At 37.0% G+C, this 6000-nt stretch overlaps 1 protein-coding gene across 1 annotated transcript in view; it reads right to left on the bottom strand.

Moving 5' to 3' along the window:
* Nucleotides 1–394: 394 nt before the first annotated feature.
* The window catches only part of LOC149267120 (F-box only protein 6-like), a 272518-nt gene continuing 266912 nt past the window's right edge, over nucleotides 395–6000 (bottom strand). The window contains exon 2 of the mRNA XM_089431447.1: nucleotides 395–609. The gene's annotated coding sequence lies outside the window, so the exon portion shown is untranslated. The remainder of the gene's footprint in view (nucleotides 610–6000) is intronic.

Raw genomic sequence — 6000 nt, 5'->3', positions numbered from 1 at the left:
AACAAAAAAGAGAACCACATTAAAATCAAAATGACTAAGGAAATGTTGTTCAACTAAAAAGTATTGTATTTTATCAGCACTGGCCCATATTTCAGAGATATCATATTTACATATCCCTTATATTTAAGTGACTTAGTATGGCATAAAGATTAAACGGTAAATTCCCAAACATTGCATGGGAAGTTTTCTAAAATTTGAAAATACAATATATCCCTGAAATCAAATAGTTTTCAAGTGAAAATGCAAAATGTGCTTTTGTCGTAACTTGCAAAACATGTTTTTGTCAAAATTCAATTGTTATTCAACCGAAAAAGAACATGCTCTTGTTAAATGGTTGAAATATTATAGTGGAATTTTCATCTAACTAAAAACATATTAAAAAACAACCTGGAAATTATTTTAACAAAATATCCTATTTGATTAAATCACCATACCCTTAATAGAGGAGAACAATTAACACACTTGTGTTTTAATTTGACTCCAACAATAATTTAAAAGCCAAAATTCTTAACAGTGCTTCACAAACTCAAAAGTGTCAAAAGTGTCCAATTCCCTGAACTCTGATATAATTCCATCTCTTCTCCGTGCCAAACTGATATTGAAGGGAATCTACAATGCAATATAATCAAGACAAAACATTCATCAGTATTTATATTCAAATCATGATTCTTGATAACACTATTTTGCAAAGATGAAGGGAATTTCCTTTTAAAAATAGTAAAAAGTAGAGAACAGCTTATGTGCATCAAGGTTTAGAAGAATACACTTAACTAGCATATAAACCATGACCCATAAATTTTTGTTATGCAGAAGGTCAAGATATACATAAAGCAAGGTGGTATGCTTTTCATAGCTCTAAGATAAGCCATACGATGGGTGGGAAGTGAATTATCTAACCACGTGTTTCACACCAATTTGGGGATGGAGGTGAGAAAACGGATCGAGGAAGACAAAAGAGACATCACAGGTTTCAGCAGACAACATCCCCCCAAACTTTATCCAACTTGAAATGCTTAACAATTTCTCACCTTTGCTAAAACGCGCCCATTGTAGTTGAGAAACACTCCTCTTGGTTATTGTTGCCAGTTTTCTGAATGAAAAATGATGCAAATGCAAGTCTAGGTTTGGAAAACCCTTTCTATGTTGTTTTATGCAAGGTGGGATGCATTGGAAAGGACTTAGAAAAGTGAAAAAGCAAATGTTCTTAAGTGTTTTAATATTCATTTTTTATACCTGTGTCAGGAATGTCCTGACATTCCTTGGATGGGGTTTTACCATTGCCCAAATGTCCAAAGGATGTCCCCATCTGCAATGGACATGGAAATGGCACCCACTATGTTTGTGGATGTTGGGGATACGAGCACTCATATTCATCTCCCTTTCACAAGAAATATGGAAAATGTGTCCTTCAATCTAGGGTATGCATGCCCGCAAAACACTGCCACAACTCACAGTCATACTCTTGTAAACCTGATATAGAAGTTGTCAAAGTTGCCAAGTAATATACACAAACACCAATCCAATTATGGTTGGTATTATGAAATTTGGATATCATCGCCAAAGGCATATTACAAAGTTCTGTTGAAAGGGCATATACAAGCTACAATCCACATGATTTTTATGAGGTTTGAAAATTGTCGAATAGATTTTACAAAACATCTATGCAAGCAACCAGGTTATGTTCTACAAAGGCAGTCATAGTTGTAGAGATGGCTTTTGAATTGGTTGTTCTACAAATGCTAGCCTCTCACATAATTGTTCAATCAGTTACTAATGGCAGTGCTATGAAATTGAGAAACATTATTACATTACATAATATACTTTCTTATTTCCTCCCTCATCAGGATATTATCCCTTATTTCTCTATTAGATGGGCAGATTTGTAGGTTGGGAAGGTAGTTCCCTTAATACTTATCCAATAGACTAGATTTATTGAATTGTCAACTTAGTTCTTGTTCAAGCTTGAATATCCAAAAGCAGTATTTTACAATATCATGGATGGCCAATTGAACTGGAAAATCAAGTCAAGAAGCATTAATTGCAGCACACTGCTTAATGGTACAAGGACCATAATTCAAAGACTTATAAACTCCAATAGCTTTCCTAACGGTACAGGACTATAATGCAAATCCTTGTAAACTCCAACAACCTAGTTTAATGGTACAGGACCATAATGCAAATCCTTATAAACTCCAACAGCCTACTTAATGGTACAAAGGCCATAATCTAACGACTTAAGTTTATGGTGACGCCACTACTTAAATCTGTGTCCCCTACTTTATCACCAATTTTAAAGCGAAGTGGAACTGCACGCTTATCCTAAAGAGGTTTCGATTTGACATGTATGTACAAGAATGGTTTTTGACTTTTGGATGTAAGATTCCAGTTAAGAACTTATGATAGGCACTTGAAAACAAGTAGGAAACAAAATGGGTGACACCTCAACGCTTCAATACTTAAACAACGCATAAAATTTTATCACATATAATTTAACTTAGATTAAAAAAGTTCCTTAATTACAGCCAACTAGATCTCCTTCTGGCTTAAGAACAGCACCGAAAGTAAATTGCAAAGCATCTGTCCCTACCGAAAATGGTTGTAGCAATACAAGAAGAACAAGTGATAGGCACTATACATGAAGCAAACTAAGGTCACGGGAAACCTTTTCGGTTATTGAATTGAACAGAACTGTTAATAGTTTGCAGTAAGCTCATTGAGAGGATCAGCAATATCAGAAAAATGACTAATGAACATTTTGAAGAAGTTCATTTCTATCAAGTATTGAACCGAGAAGGAACTCTACAATTTATGAGAACCATCAAGTTTGTATTCAATTTAAATTATAATGTCTTCTTACATTTTTACAAGGGGAGAGAGAAAGATCTTATGTAACCTCTTTCCATTTATTTATTATTAATACATAAATCACGTCAATATATTGTATTTACGGTAATCTGAATTCTAATTACTAAAGAATGATCGATACTATTTTGGACAGGCGCAAACATATCTACAGTTTACTCGTGTGGTATGATATTGAAGTTCTATCTCTTCATCTTCTATAAGTGGTCTGATGAAATGAAATGGTACATCATCGTATTCTTTTTAGCTCTAGGTTTTCCGCTATTGCTAGAAAAAACACACACTAACCAAGACCCCTCAACCCAGATATATTGCTATGGGTATCAAACAACATTTGCAATTTGGTATTCCTACTCAAACAATGTTGTTAAGAATAATATGTTGGCACTTGATGTGGCCATTTTCATCAAAGTTCTTGAGATTTGAGACCTTTCCATCCTCCATGCAATCTGCTTTTAATGTAACGTCTACTATTTTCCTTGTAAATCTAATTGCAAATAGAAACAAGGAGTTGCATCATGTATGTAAGCCATTTTAATTTCTAATTACAAATGGTCACCTAATCTACTTGGTGAAAGATTCCAAAGCAACTAAAAATGGTGCAACTTAATTTTTGGATTGTGGGTAGAGGTGGTCTCTAAAGACAAGAACCTCAAAGGCTTTAACTTCCAAAAATCTCTCGTATTCTGGTTTCAAGTGCTCAAAGAAGGCCAGAGCAGAGCATAGCATCATTTGTTAGGATATTCCGACACATAGGATATAGTTAAGTTCAACTTGGTCTAGTATAGAGTTAGGTTAGAGTTAGGTAAAGTGTGTTTCTTTACCGTTGTACATTTTGTAACTTACAATCCGACGGTCACGATATGTAGTGATCCGACGGTTCACTCTCACCTCGGTATTACCGACACTTGATCCGTGGCTTGACACCCGATTGGTCCATGAGTTCTATTTAAAGCGCATGGAGGGTCATTGTTCGGGTAATCCGTGCATGAGAGAAGCTTATGTAAATTTTCATTCTTTGATTAATAAATTGTCTGTACCCACGTTGGGACAGGCCGTGGACTGTTTCCCTCCTTGCACTCTGAGGGTTTTAACCACGTCAAAAATACTGGTGTATTGATTTGAGATCTGGTTGTGAGCGGTGTCCTTTTGGTATTCTTCTGTGGAACTTACCCTGTAAATTCCTACATGGTATCAGAGCTATTTGAGGGCCGCGTCCGTTGGTGATCCAAATCTGAAGCCGGTAGAACTGCATGCGGCTGTCGTTTCCTAGATCTGCTGTTTCTGACTGCTTTCGGGCCGAGAGGACTGCTCTGTTGCATTCGGAGCATCTGTTTCAGTGAGGAACCCCTTTCGTTTCACGCGAAAAGGTTTCCGGTAGCCCTAGCTGCGTCATTTTTCAGATCGGGAGGTATACAGTGTTTTTTTTTGCAGTTTACTGTCATTTTCTCTCTGCTTATTTCGGTTTCGGTTTATTTAGCCTTTTTTTTTCCCGGATCTATACCTTTCATTTCTGCGTATGCTCTTTGCCCTGCGACTCTGTGCGATCTGGGCAAATCAGAAACAGAAAGAAAGGATTTTTCTCATGCGTATGCTCTTTTCCCTGCACCTTAGTGTGATCTCGGAAAATCAGAAACATTGAGGAAAATATTTAGTTTTTCGGTTAAAAGCTAACTTTGAGATTTTTTTTAAAATTTCTAGTTTTTTGGCTAAAGCTAACTTCGAGCCGTAAGGTTCGTTTTTTCTTTGGATATTCGTGTTGGGTTTTGTGTTTTGTGTTTTGTAGGGGAAAAGAGTCTTCCCAAGGCAAGCACGCAAATCGAGGCCCTCTCTCCTCTCTCTCTCTCTCTCTCTCTCTCTCTCTCTCTCTCTCTCTCTCTCTCTCTCTCTCTCTCTCTCTCTCTCTCTCTCTCTCTCTCTCTCTCTCTCTCTCTCTCTCTCTCTCTCTCTCTCTCTCTCTCTCTCTCTCTCTCTCAAATCTTTTGTATAGATCAATTGGTTCAAAGACTTTTTAAGAGAGTAGAGGTCTTGGGTTCAAGTCTCCATTTTGTGGGGGCGGATTTTTTCATTCCCGCACATTCGCGCACTTTGCCGGCAACGTCAACAATTTTTTTTTCAAAAAGCCATAACTTCTTCATCCGGAAGCCTTTTTCAGAGCCGTTTTTTTTAAAACCGCCTATTTTTTCGAGATCTATCCATTGGACCACTCACTTTCAGCATCTTCAGCTTCAGTTGTTTTTCAAAAATGGAAAGTCCATGCCAAGTCATTCTTGACAGCACTAACTACTTCCAATGGGTCGCCTACATGGGAGATTTACTTAGAAGTAAAGGTCTCTTCAGAATAGCCACAGACCAAGAGAAGAAACCCAAAGATGAAGACAAGGCCGAAAAATGGGAAAATCGACAAGATCAAGCACGTGGCTTGATAGGAATGTCTGTTTCTCCTGATCTTAGATTCCACATTGCAGAAATTGAAACTCCTCATGAAGCATTAGAAAAACTTGCTAAAGTTTTTGGGATTAAAAATGAAATTAGATCCCATCAACTTGAAAATGAGCTGCTTACTTTGGATCCTAATAATTTTTCTTGCATTGAAGATTTCTTGTCAAAATTCAAGAACCTTAGATATCTCTTGGAAGGTGTTAAAGTTAAGAAAGATGATGGTAACCTTATTTATTCCATCCTCACTAAGTTAGGGCCAGCCTACTCTGTATTTGTTTCCACTTTCCATTCTACCAGGGAAGCTTTCATTTGTCAAGGCAAAGACTACAAGCCCCCTTCCTTTGACTCCTTTTGTGATTCCTTAATAAGAGAACAAGAAAAACTCTTACACCTTGGTCTTCTTAATCTTGGAAACTCTTCCACAAAAGCGTTAGCCGCCCAGCAGTATCCAAATTCAAAGAATCCTAAGAAGTCTTATCCTCAAAGGAATGGTCCTAAACCAACTCAGCCTCAAGATGAAAGATCATTTCAGCAATATGATAAGACCAATAAAAACAAATGGAAGAAGACTGAAAGACATTGTAACTTTTGTAATCGAGATGGCCACTTAGAATCTAAATGCTTTAAGAAGATGGAAGCCTTGGAAGCCGCAATGAAGAAACATAACATCCATCTGGAGCCTACTTCAACTTCAAC

This window comes from Pinus tabuliformis, chromosome 6, assembly GCF_031772625.1.
Source record: "Pinus tabuliformis cultivar Carrire ecotype Pingquan chromosome 6, CPIR1, whole genome shotgun sequence".
Lineage (NCBI taxonomy): Eukaryota > Viridiplantae > Streptophyta > Pinopsida > Pinales > Pinaceae > Pinus > Pinus tabuliformis.
This window is presented reverse-complemented; position numbering and strand designations above follow the sequence as displayed.